This window comes from Periplaneta americana, chromosome 5 (genome assembly GCF_040183065.1).
Source record: "Periplaneta americana isolate PAMFEO1 chromosome 5, P.americana_PAMFEO1_priV1, whole genome shotgun sequence".
NCBI classification, from domain to species: Eukaryota; Metazoa; Arthropoda; class Insecta; order Blattodea; family Blattidae; genus Periplaneta; species Periplaneta americana.
In genome coordinates, this window is record NC_091121.1 from 133,709,971 (window position 1) to 133,723,082 (window position 13,112).

A 13,112-nucleotide genomic window follows, 5' to 3' on the forward strand; every position below is an offset into this window, starting at 1 on the left:
ATGTGGCAATTCAACGAAGTCTAGTAATTAACTATCAAGTGATTCATCCCCCTTTCTACGATCCTGCGACATAACCACTTGGACGGACAGCAGATAGCATGTCTGAGTAATTTTATCTGTGCGGGTCGGGCAGAAGTGAAGACTGAATTTACAGTACGTAAGGTACTCTTTCATAGAGTAGGTACATAATTATTTCAACATGAGTTACTAAATATGAAGGAACTGGTAATTGGAATTAGATGCAATGGTCTATAGTGCGATAATAGGCACAAAAGAACTGAAGCCTGTATCGAAATGAACGGCCACCATTTTCAAAAATGTGTTTAAATATCCATATTATGATTATTTTTCATTTTAACTTCATTCTCTATATCGTACGCTAATGTGCTGTAGTCAGTATAATGTACACTGCATAATGAATACTTTCGCATGGATAACTCAGTTCGTGAGTAAAAAAACTTAGTGTTAATATTGTACTCTATTTTGATTAAACAAAACCTAATGAAAATTATCACACTAAAAATAGCGATATTTCCTACTTTACGTAAATGGATGAACTACTTTTCTTCCCTCCAGTACCTAGTAAAGTGATTTGTTTGTATTTTACGCCAGTATCATCGAACTCCAGTCGTGGAAGAATGTAGCAAACAGTGTTTTCGGGTCTCAATCATTAATCCATAGGTATAGCCAGGTTAATATTAAAAATGTTAGTATAAAATGAAATGATGTCCCTGTACCTGCAAATGTGGAGCAAATAGAACCTTGTATTGTTCCATGTATTTTCCCGCCAGTCGCTGGTTGTACATTAGCCAGAGGGCCAATAGAGACATAGTTTGCAATTCTTCCATTCAATCACCTGCACAACCACTATTGCAGCATTCCAAACCTTATTATTCACTGTGAAGAGATGTACTGTGGTGGAAATAAGTTTGGGATACAATTCAGATCGGATTAATGAACTGTTAAGTAGTGTTCGGAAGGAAAAGCACCAAGCAAGGGGTGCTTATATCAGGAAAAGAGAAAAATATATAGCAGATAAGAAAATAACACGAATGACTTCTTGAGCACTTGCAAATTCAAGTGCAGTACTAAAGTTTCATCTTCTGAAAGACGTGCAATTTTTAGTTCTTATTATTCTTTAAGCTGTCGTTCCTCTACAAGTAAAAAGTAACTATCTTCATATTTAAGTTGTTGACAAAATAGCTGTCAAATTATGTGTTCACATTTAAGTATAGTAACAATTTATTATTTGTACTGTGATTTGTGTAAATCTAAAATTTCCCCAACAGGTAAGCAGAGCATTAATAGGAATATCTTTGTTACGGAGTAATTACAGTTTAGAGACCTTCGCAAATGGTGTTGTTTCATACTTCATCTTTAAAGTGTCAAATTCTGAAATACTATTTTTGCTCTACCACACTATAATACGCTTATTACATGTGACGTAACTATATCTTAATGACATTCATTATATTATTGCAACTTTCGATTTCCATCTAAGCATATTCGTTATTGATTAATATCGTACGCGCAACATCCCGCAAGCCTTGAAATCACCAATCCAAAATGACAGGCGCGAGTTTTGAAAGTGACATTGATCGAATCATTGAAATAAGCATTAAGTTAACTCAATCTCAAACATTCCAATGTGAGCCATTCTCCGGATAAATTTCACAAACTGCGCAACCAACATCATGTATTTAAAATAAAATAAATTCTGCAAATCTAATCTTTCAGGTAAAGCTTCCTTTAAATCAGATTTGAATAATTTCAAGGGAAAAATTGTTCCGGGGCCGGGTATCGATCCCGGGACCTCTGGTTGAACGTACCAGCGCTGAAAGATTAGATTTGCATTATATATACGTCACTGTGTACGTTAACAGAAAACCACAATTTCAAGTCACACAGAGTTTGTGTGCACTCGATGTGGGTCTCTGGCGTTTCGTCAGCCCACGCGAGTTGTGTGGATATAAAGGGAAAAGTTGAGACGGTGTCGGGCAGAGTTCCCGGGTAGCTCAGTTGGCAGAGCGCTGGTACGTTCAACCAGAGGTCCCGGGATCGATACCCGGCCCCGGAACAATTTTTCCCTTGAAATTATTCAAAATAAATTCTGTTCATGTTAATTTTAAAATTCTAATAAATTCTGTTAATTTCCTGTGTTTTAATGTTTGTTGTTTTGAGGTTAAAATCTCCATACCAAGCCCAGCAAAAAATGAATAAATAGCCTAAGGTGTATACCCCTTCCATCTGTTGCACTACTAGAGAACACGCTGAAAAGACACTCACACTCGTGCCATCTGTTCCAATAGTTGAGAACACGCTGAAAATACATGCACGTTGACCATTTCATTATCAGTAAAGTAACAAGGTAAGATACTGTATTGTAGAAACTCAAAACTTTTACATTTAATTATGGTCGACCAATAACAGTCGTATGCACCTTGCCTATCATGATAAGACGTTCGTATGACAGTTATGAAACTCGCTTATGCTTAGTACCATTATAGGCTCGTTGCATAATGTACTATTAATTGAAGTGGATATATTGGTTTTATGTAAATAGTTCGAACCTTTCGTCCAATTCGGCATAAAAAATTATTTCAAATTCCTTATTTTTCACCAGAATTGCAAGTTAGATGAGGTAAAATTTTATATATAACTACTGGATTTTAAAGACACACCGCTAGTTGTTTTCAAATTCTCTACAGATTAATTTGGATTTTCGCCATATAAAATGCATGTTTTGGAAAACTTCCTCGGATTAACGTTTTGCTTCTTCAATTGAGGAGCATAGTATCAAAGTTAGACAATTCCATTATTTGCGATTTCGATATATTGATTGTTTCTCATAGAATTTTGTATGCTGAATGCGATTCTGGAACTGTTTAGGCTCAAAAACGGACAGAAGAGAGCGAAAATAGCACTTAATTGTGAGCTTTAAAATCGAAATGCAGACAACTCCACTTTGGCTTGGTTTCAAATTAGGACAATTCCTTCAATAGCCAATGAGAAGCCCACATTCATACCACCATTTCCCATCACGTATCGCGAATTCAACATGGCTGATTGTTTATATAATCGGTTTGTGGATGAATAAGTACTGTTTTACGTAAATTTGCTTTCAAACCATGTTAGAAGAGACTTATATTGAAAAGTGGACAATTTCACTTTAAATATGGCTTTTTTTTTGGCTTCAAAAACAGAGAACTCCACTTTAAACATGACTTCATTTGGTTTAAAAAACCGACAACTCCATGAGTTAGGTTCAGAGATGGACAACTCCACTTTTTAAAGTTAAATTTCGACCTGAATATTAATTTTAATGACTTTTGAAACTGAAAAAATATTTCTATAACCCATGAGAATGTTTAAAAAAATGTACGCATAACTGTGACATTGGTTTCCATGGATCTAGTTTTTCGCCTCTCCTGTAAAAAAAAAAAAAAAAAAAAAAGAGAGAGAGAAGCAAAAGTGAAGTTATCCAACTTTGATACCAATCTCCTCAATTATGTTTTTACAATCACTTCCAACACTGCACCGCTTCAAAAAGCAACCACATAGTGAAATTTATGATTACAAACGTGCTATATTTTTATTTTTCTCTTACCAAGTCGCCTTTAGGCCTCTAGGAAGGTTTAGTAAGATTTTTTCTGTAGAGCGTTAGACTTCAGTTTCCAATCAAGTTTGAGGCCGGGACTTCCGTCTGACATATCTCCAGAAGGATTTCTAACTCCACTCAACCTTTTGTGAAATTGAGTAAAGAATTCTTCGCGGAGATTGACAGCGGACGGAACGTAGTGCCGATGTGGAGAAAGAACATCATTTTAAACTCCATTTCTCAATGGTACGTGAAAGTAAGATTTACCTTCAATATTTTAATTCATAGGCCTAATTGCTTCTTTCTTTCATGTTTGTTTCCACATAATACGAATTAGGGATATAAAGAAAATTTAAAGACTAAGAAGCAAAAATTGATTTTTAGATTTTTACGCGAAAGCACGTTTTCAGCAATCCTGATTCAATGTGTTGTTTTTTTCTGTAAGTACTGTCTACAGCGATTGCTGCTTAAGTATCGGACGGATTTATACTCATACTTGGCTTCTACGAATTAATTTAAACGACATCAATGCGCATAAAATACAGAGTGAATCAAAAGTTTGCAACCATACAAATATCTTCCATATGCTTGATTTTCGATTACTATTGATGTTACCAGTATTTGTAAGATCAAATGCTCTACCAGTGACACATTCGATTTTAGCCCACAGCTATCTCAAAAGCCGCCATTTTGAATGCAAATTTGAAAGTTTAAATGGAAAGGAGGTCATGTAGATAATCAAAATCATGTGAAAACTTCTGAAAAAGAAACAATGGTGCAATCCGTTTTGAGATATCCCTAATCGTTTTCAAGTTATTGAAAGATACCTGTCATAATGACACAAACATTAATTACTGCATCTACAGATATTTTGTAACATGGTACAGTACTGAGGAGGCTTTGGAAAAGGTGTTTTTATGTAATTCCGGTAATTAACTTTTCCTGCTTTACTGTTTGGTTAACCTGTGACAGTTTCAATGCGTTGTTGTGATTATTTGAAGCTTTCCTATAACAAATTTCTTGATTTTCGTGATGACATTATCGAAAGAGGAAAGAATTGATATCATTCTTCATTCCGGTAGGTTAAGCCACAGAAATATTGCAAAAGACTGGACGAACAGTTCCCTGGACATTGAATTGGTCGACGTGGACCGGTTGAATGGCCGGCCAGGTCTCCAGATTTAACACCATTGATTTTTTCTTTGGGGTTACCTAAAGAGCTTGATATATGAAGAGAAAATTGAGAATGTGGATAGAACATTTTGTAGCACTTTCGGAGTGTCTTTAGCACAGACTTCAATGATACGGTTCTTTAAATGTTCCATATTCTCCATTTTCTCTTCATATACCAAGCTCTTTATGTAACCCCAAAAGAAAAAATCAAGGAGTGTTAAATCTGGAGACCTGGCCGGCCATTCTACTGGTCCACGTCGACCAATCCAATGTCCAAGAAACTGTTCGTCCAGTCTGTGGTTTAACCTACCAGAATAAAGAATGATATCAATTCTTTCCTCTTTCGATAATGTAATCAAGAAAATCAAGAAATTTGTTACAGGAAAGCTTCAAATAATCACAACAATGCATTAAAACTGTCACAGGTTAACCAAACAGTAAAGCAGGAAATGGTAATTACCAGAATTGCATAAAGCGCCTTTTCCAAAGCCTCCTTAGTACTGTACCGTGATACAAAATACCTGTAGATGCAGTAACTAATGTTTGTGTCATTATTACAGTTATCTTTAAAAAACTTGAAAACGATTGGAGATATCTCAAAACGGATTTCACCATTGTTTTTCTCAGAAAATGTCACATGATTTTGAGAACCTACATGATCCCCTTTCCATTTAAAATTTCAAAGTTGCATTCAAAATGGCGGCTTTTCAGATAGCTGTTGGCTGGAATCGATGTATCACTGGTAGAACATTTGGTCTTACAAATGTTGGTAACATCATTAGTAATCGAAAATCTAACATATGGAAGATATTTATATGGTTCCAGACTTTTTGATTCACTCTGTATAGTTATTTCAGTTAATGAGCCTTCATTTCGTTATAACCCAAAAAGACGATTTATTAAAAATGGCTTGCAACGATGTTTCTACACAAGTTTGTGTCTCACTTTAAATAATATGAGCATTACTTGTCTTAAATCATTCTAAAACTACGGTTGTACCATTTTCGTTAACATCTGTTGGTACGAAATCTCCTGATTCGCTCTTATGTTTGACAATTCATACATCCAATTCTTCTTCTAATAGTTGTAACTGTCCTATTCTAAATGAATCTCCTCAAGTTAAATATCTCGGAATAATAATCCACCAACATTTACGTTGGGATAAACATGTTCTTTTTCTGTGCAATAGATTAAGAAAAATTATTCCTTATTTTGTCATCCTACGAAATTACTTGACTGTTCATATTTCACGACTAATTTACTTCGCATTAGTATAAGCTACATTAGAATACGGCATTACAGGATGGGGTAGTGCTTATAATACCTCCCTCATGCCAATAACTGTGCTACAGAAAACAATAATAAAATATGCCTTAATAAACCTCTTGATTATCCTGCAGAGCTGCTGTGTTCAGAATTTGAAGTATTTGACTTCCATCAAATTTATAACAATGTATTACTGAATTTCGTACATAAAAACCGAAATATATTTAATTAATATTCACATAAATATAAAACCAAAAGACCTGAATACATATGCTTGACAGTACCTACATGTACCACAACCGTAGCATATAATCACAGTAGCAACTTCGGCCCAAGGTTTTATAACATGATAATAACTAAATTCCCAAACATACAGGTTGCTAATGCTCCTTATTTAAAAAAATAAATTGAAAATTTGCTGTTAAAAGTTATATTTTAAAGTTTAATTATTGTGATATCTGTGTTTTTGTTCTTTTTTTTTTTACTCTGTTATTTAATAAAATGTCTTAACATTAACTTATGTGAGCACGAGTATGTAACTTACTTTTTCTGGCGGTGCTAGAGTGTTCTTATATAAAAACAAATCAATGTGTATCTTTGTTCTGGCAATAAAGTATTATTAGTAATATTATTATTGAAATGCTAAGGACAGTTTCACAGCAGCTTCTGCAACACATTTTATTTATGTAAGCATACATCCCGTTGAAAATTTATTCAAAGAAATGTATAGCGTTTAAATGTATCAACAAAAAGTATTTTTAAACGAAAGTAACTTCTATAATTGTATACTATATATAATAACGGATGCCTCTATCTTTCAGTTCCGATACTGCAACTATATCAAGCCACTGACCAAACTCCAATCCACGACTTTTCATAGCTTTCATTACTTCATCATATCAACTCTTTTTGAGTCTTCCTCCCCTTCTCTCTATCGGCTTCCAAATCATTGCTGACTTGGGTAATCTTGCTTCAGCATACGGTAAACATACCCTACCAAATCAATTATATTTTTTTAACTGTTTTACAACGTCTATAGCCCGACAGCGAATGTTTTAATGCGCGCAGAAACCAAGTGCTCCTATCGGCCATAATGGAGTGGGGATTAAAGGATTTGGTTTGAATTTCTTGAAGAGAACGAATCTGCTCCTATGAAGTACTGTTTACTCTAGGTCTAGGTAGTGTAACATAGCATTTTCTATCCCTATATCGTTAGCATATTTTAGGCTAATCTTTAAGTGTAAAATAGCATAGCTCTCTGTCACGCCTCGCGTTGTTACTTAAGGCTCGTTCTCATGATGACACTGATCCCATGACATCTGCTGCCACGGCAATTACCTCTCCACACGAGGGCTGTCCAAAAATTTGGCATAAATTGTCAACCAGTTGCAGCTAGTATACGAGAACAATTCCGTTAAATACAAAAGATTGGATAAGAAGTAATGGCAACAGTTCGATATTTCTGATATGGCTTTATTCACAGTGGTATAACATTTACGTACCTTCAGTATAGTCGCCCCCCTTATTTACCATCTTTTTCCAAATGTTTGGAAGGCATCACACACCATCAGCGCGTCCATCTTTGTTGATGTTCCGTATTGACCGCCCTTTAGCATGGATAAGTTGATCTCTGGTATTGTACCGGGTCCCTCGCAGTGGTTCTTTCACTTTGGCGAAGAGATCGTAATCGCATGGACTCATATCGAGTGAGTGTGGTGGATGTTCCAGAATGTCCCATTGCCAGCAGCACAAGAGGTCCTTGACAGCAGCAGCGTTGTGACTCCTTGCATTGTCATGAAGATGATTGGGTTCTGTACCACCAAATGTTGTTTTCTCCTGAGCGCTGGACGAAGGCGGTCCTGCAGGAACCTGCAGTAGTAGTCCATGTTTACCGTCTGCCTTGGAGATACAGCGTGATGCAGTATTACCCCATCAGTGAACATCATCTTCACAGCACTTTGTGTAGGGCGCACTTTCTTTGGACGAGGAGAACCGGGATGCTTCATTCATTTCATTGACGTTTCAAGTTTGGTTTCATCCATAGTGACGATTCGTCCAAGAAAGCCGTCACCTTCCCTTTGGTATCGGTGTGCGATATGGCAACACTGCATCGCTACGTGCTTCACGCAGTCCCTGAAAACATTCTTGTGCACTACGATCTCGTGCCACTTCAATTTTGATCCAGAAACATTGCTCTAGTTTTGTAAACGTGGTCTTAGGGCGCTCGCACTATCCCTGTGAAAGTCAACGTTCTACACACTGCAGTAGATTGACAGAGTACTGTCGCCGCTGGCTGCACTAACTCATATAATAGTCCTTGTTCATGTCCACACAGCTGGCAGCGCTCGAGCGCTCCATCGTCACGTGACAACAGTGTTGCCATAACTTTTTATCCAACTTGTATTTATCATGTCGTAGCTTGTGTAATAGCCAATCAATCGCACAATAATTTTTTTTTTTTTTTATAGATCAATGTCTAAGGAAAGCACAGAAATAAATTCTAAATTCATATTGGACATAAAAAGTGAGAAAAAATATTAACTTCGAAGTGATCTGTTCAAAATAAACATTTACACTTTCAAAAGTTTCGCAGAAAACCACGAATTAAATGAATGAATTATTGTTATTTTTGTTATTATTTCAACATTACAACAGAATTAATAACACAGTTTCTGTAGAATTCACTATTGAAGAAAATGGAAAGGATAACATATAAAGTAGCAAGATAAAGTGTTACAATTAGTTTGTCTTAAATGGATAAAAGTTGTAAATGATGATTTTCCTAATCCGGTGAACAACATTCTTCCCTTAGTTTTGTCCACCACATGTATTACTTTAACCAGCGCCTAGTATGGAAAAAATATACTCAGTGTATATTTTTATCAAGTTTTAAATAACACTCGTACGTATCATTGTGTCTTACACTTTCCACTACTCGTTGTATTTCTATTTTGGATACATATATTAATTTTCACGTTCTCTTCTTTGTCAAGTGAAATAATTACAATATGTATCCTATTAGATTACTGTTCTTCCTTGGTTTGTATTGCAAAATGTTTTCAGAGAAAGTAGCATTATTTTCCATAATATGAGTTTTTTAAGTCATACTGATAAAAGTGCTCAAATACTATTCCATAGATGTCTTAGAAGACGAAAACCATGGTTGTCGGAGAAAAGTAAAATAAGGTAAACTTGCGAATTCTAAATGAGGCAGTAGAGCAAATGAACAGCTTCTAATACTTTGGATGTACTATAAGCAGTAATAAGAGCTGCATTCAGGAAGTCAAAAGAAGGATAGCAATGACAAAGGAAGCTTTTAATAGAAAAACGAGCATGTTCTGCGGACCTCTAGAAAAATAACTAAGTAAGAGATTAGTGAAGTGCTTCGTGTGGAGTGTGGCATTGTATGCAGCGTCTTGTCAGCCCACTCGAGTTATTTGGATAAAAAGGGAAACATGGACATTACGACGAAGTGAAGAGAAACGACTAGAAGCATTTTCGAAATGTAGATATGGAGAAGAATGGAGCGTGTGAATTGGACAGATAGTATAAGAAATGAAGTTGTGTTGGAAAGAGTGGTGAAGAAAGAAAGATGCTGAAACTGATAAGGAAGAGGAAAAGGAATTGAGTCACTGGCTGAGAAGAAACTGCCTACTGAAGGATGCGCTGGAAGAAATGGTGAACGGGAGAAGAGTTCGGGAGAGAAGAAGATAGCAATTGCTAGATGACATTAAGATATGTGGGTCATATGCGGAGACTAAGAGGAAGGCAGAAAATAGGAAAGGTTGGAGAATGCTGAGTTTGCAGTGAAAGATCTGCCCGTGGGAAGGACACTTATGTATTATTATTATTATTATCATTATTATTATTATTATTATTATTATTATTATTATTATTATTATTATTAATTTTTGTCATTGTTACTCTTAATATTATAGATACTGTCATCAAAATCAACAAAAATATTTGCATTTTCGTAAGTAATTTTTATTAGGCTTTTTCCACACTTCAGTGGTTTGCTTTCTAATGCACTGTCCTCTCGATAGAGGTGAGCACACTCAGCCAGTTGCGAAACTTCTCTGACAGATGTCCGGCCTATCGCGAAAGATGAGGAATTGAAAACTGAATGATGTAATGGAGGATCGTAGGATTAGGAAGGAAGCGGGTCAAACACTTGTAATTGGTACTATTCTAGAATTAACTTGAAGAGACTTAGGAAACCACAAAAACTTACGGCCTGACGGACTTGTTAACTATTACGCCACCGTGGTCGGCCATTCTATTAAATATATAAATGTAACAAAAATTATATCGGTTCAATATTCGGCTGAATAATTTGGTTTTCTTTCCATTATTGTCTCACGTCATCTCCCCATGTAAATATTACATATTTTACTTTGGAGAGATTGCCATCCTTACTGTACATTACCTAAAAAAACGCATTTTTAAATACTTAACATAGAATCCGCAATCAGAATTTTAACATAAAATGGAAATTTTCGAAAATCCACCCCAAAGCAACGAGTTACCGCCATAGTTATGTATTAGTTTGATGCACAACACTGCGTTGTTGGGAAACTTTTTATCTTTTGTAATTTGTGATTTGTTATTTGGAGTGTTGTGCTTGTAAATATGGCTTGAATTTTTCTAATTTGAAGAACAACTGTGTTATTTGTGCGCTAAAGAAGATGGAGTATAAAGTGGTTAAAAAATAACAGTTCTGACATATTTTTCTGTTTGAGTTTAATAGAGCAAAGGCAGCGGAGACAGTTAAATTTTATGTTACAATAAACTGACAAAAGATATATGTCTATATGGCATGCAAATTTCAGGATTGCATGTAGTTTTTAATGTAATTACCTTTGTGTGCTTGGTCTGTTTATCAATTCGTAGATGTGGCAAACAATTCCAATTTGGATGGGGAAAATGTCCTGTTTTATATCATTCAGTTTTTCAATTCATATTTCCATTAACCTTCTATTTTAGAGATGTTGATCGAATCCTTCCTTTTTTTCTTATCATTACACTTATAACACTATGAAATATAAAAAATCCATGTTGATTTAGGTAGATACTTTTGCGATTGGGGGTGAAAGGAACTGGCCACCCTACCCATTATCTCCTGGCTTACTTGCCTTATGAATGATGCATTATTAGTGTCACTTATGAAATACATACCTGTCTTCAGACAGTTGACTAAACAACATGAATAATTTCAAAGGAAAAATTGTTCTGGGGCCGGGTATCAATCCCGGAACTCTGGCTGAACGCACCAACGTTCTTACCAACTGAGCTACCCAGGAACTTCACCCGACACCGTCTCAACTTTTCCCTTTTTATTCACATAACTCCAGTGGGCTGATAAGACGTCAGAAACCCACATCGAGTGCACACAAACTCTGTGTAACTTGAAATGTGGTTTCACAGGGAGTTTTACCTGAAAGCTAGATTTGTATAAATAACAACAGTCTGAAAACCAGAAAAATCTACATAACTAAAATATTGTTAACATTTGTTCGTTGGACATAATCCTTTTTATTTTTCTTTGTTTACCTGAGAAAATGTGATAGCCACATGATGTTTTCTTATTGAAATGGGTAAAGAGCTTTATAAATAACTGGAGTCTCTCCAAGATTTATACACTTTCTCTGTTATAGAGATATTTCATTTAAAGACATTCTTATTGATCAAAGACGAGCTAACATCTAAGGTAATTGTACAAATCAACAGCAATGTGTTCCACTGTCAGAGCAAATTATGTATTTTATTGACACGAAAGTATAGAATTTGTTCCCGAATTGAATATTTCTGGCAGGGGAATATTGCTTACAAAATGAGTAAATTTGATTGCCGCCATTGTGAGAATTAGTTCCGGAAACGAAACTAAAAATGGCTCCTTTTCATTAATACTACTGACAGCACAGCGCATTTTTTTGATTAAAACAATAAGGATATAAATCCAAATCTTATTAATAGGAAGTGAGTCCATATTATCCGGATAGGCCAGTGGTCGTCAGCACTCGCTGAAATGTGCAAAGGGTACGCGGTGCTGTCCCGTGTGCACTGTCGTGCAACAGGGAGAGATAGAGAGCATACCCGCTAGCAGCTACGGAGTGCACCCTAGTGCACTACGTTTTCCGCGGGTAAGAGAGACTAGCCCAAGCGTGTTCTATGCTGGCGGCCCCTGGGATAGGCAATCAAGCCAACACCAGCATACTGTATTTATAAACTTGTAATTTTATCATCATTAACTCAGATAATTTCAGTCCGAAGTTGCATTTCGTTATCACTTCTGTTAACTTTTACTAGACGTACACTGGCGTTCAAAGATGTCTGACATCTACTAATCGATAGTGATCGATAATTTCTTGGTTTAAGCACAGTCTAGTACATACATTCACGAAGCTGAATAGGTAGGAATATGCATTCATAGATAGTTGCTTACCACTAGAATTGATACTATCGCCTCATCACAGACAATGTGAAATAGTACCGGCACAGTCTATTGTTCCTAGTAACCTCACAACTCAAGCTTCGTGACTGTATATACTAGACTGTGGTTTAAGTGTGATTTCTTTAGTTATTACTTCCATGAATAGATGGCGAAGATAATATTCAGTGTTTCCAATTGAATATAAATATAGCTGCATTATAGAGTTCAATATTTAATCCCCCTTATCTGATTGTAAAACAACACTGGATTGAGCTGGAAACCGCTGATATCAATTAAGAAAATAATTTATCCTTCATCTACATCATCATTTTCCCCGACACTTTTTAACTGCCTTGCCTAGTTGTCTCATAATTGGTGTCTTGCTGGTATCATTTGTGAGATTCAGACTTGTCTTCAGGCAGTTGACAAAACAACAACTATTGGGAACTAGTGGAACTATTTCAAAGTTTGTCAATTTTTTATGTCTTTAATTCTGACTTATCTTGTGGTTAGAAAGTTAGCTTACACGATCATAAAATCGCAGTTCAGATATCTTTGAACATCAGTGTACAATGTTAATGACTTAATATAGTATAGGACAAATCAGTACAAGTCACAAGACAGACAGTTTTTATCTATGAA